Genomic DNA, 687 nt, shown 5'->3' on the forward strand with positions numbered 1-687 from the left:
AGCAGATAAACTAGGCTGCAGTGCTCTTCACAGGATTATCAAGCAAAGAGAAAGAACTTCATTGGATTTGCCTTGGTGGATTTAAAGATAAAGGGAATTCCCTTCGTACTGTGATCCCCCATCATCCTCTGAGAATCCATAGTAAAAGAGAGATCCAGGCTGGACCAAATTTATTCCTGTCAGCACTCTGAATAAAGGTACTTATCAGTTCTTTACTGAAGAGATATGAGAGACTGTTAAAGATATACTCTCTAAACTTCAGAGTTTCTCAGACAAGTGTTATGGCAAGGTTGTTATGTGTTAGAAGTTCTCAGACAGATATTCAGGCATGGGTTTGGGACTGAGCTCTAACTTTAATAGCTCACCAAAGAAATCACTGGTACTACCATATATCAAAATAGATTACAAGGTTAAAATAATTGGTAAAAGATCAGTTAACAGTCTAAGTGCATAGCAAGAAGTAGATTTGAACATAAGGACGAAGGGAAAAAGATGTTCAAAATGAGCACTAATGATCTGAATGTGCATGTGATTGATTGGTACATCTAGATATAAACTGGAAAACAACCAGTGAACTCTGAGTCATCTAGAAAAATCTTTAGGTCATTGGTCTGTGTACCTGGTTAACCACAAAAACAGTAATGTAAGAGGCATCTATTGCTTAGGTCTGGGGCTTCCCAGGTGGCT

Source organism: Bison bison, unplaced genomic scaffold (genome assembly GCF_000754665.1).
Source record: "Bison bison bison isolate TAMUID 2011002044 unplaced genomic scaffold, Bison_UMD1.0 scf7180017855079, whole genome shotgun sequence".
Taxonomy (NCBI): Eukaryota; Metazoa; Chordata; class Mammalia; order Artiodactyla; family Bovidae; genus Bison; species Bison bison.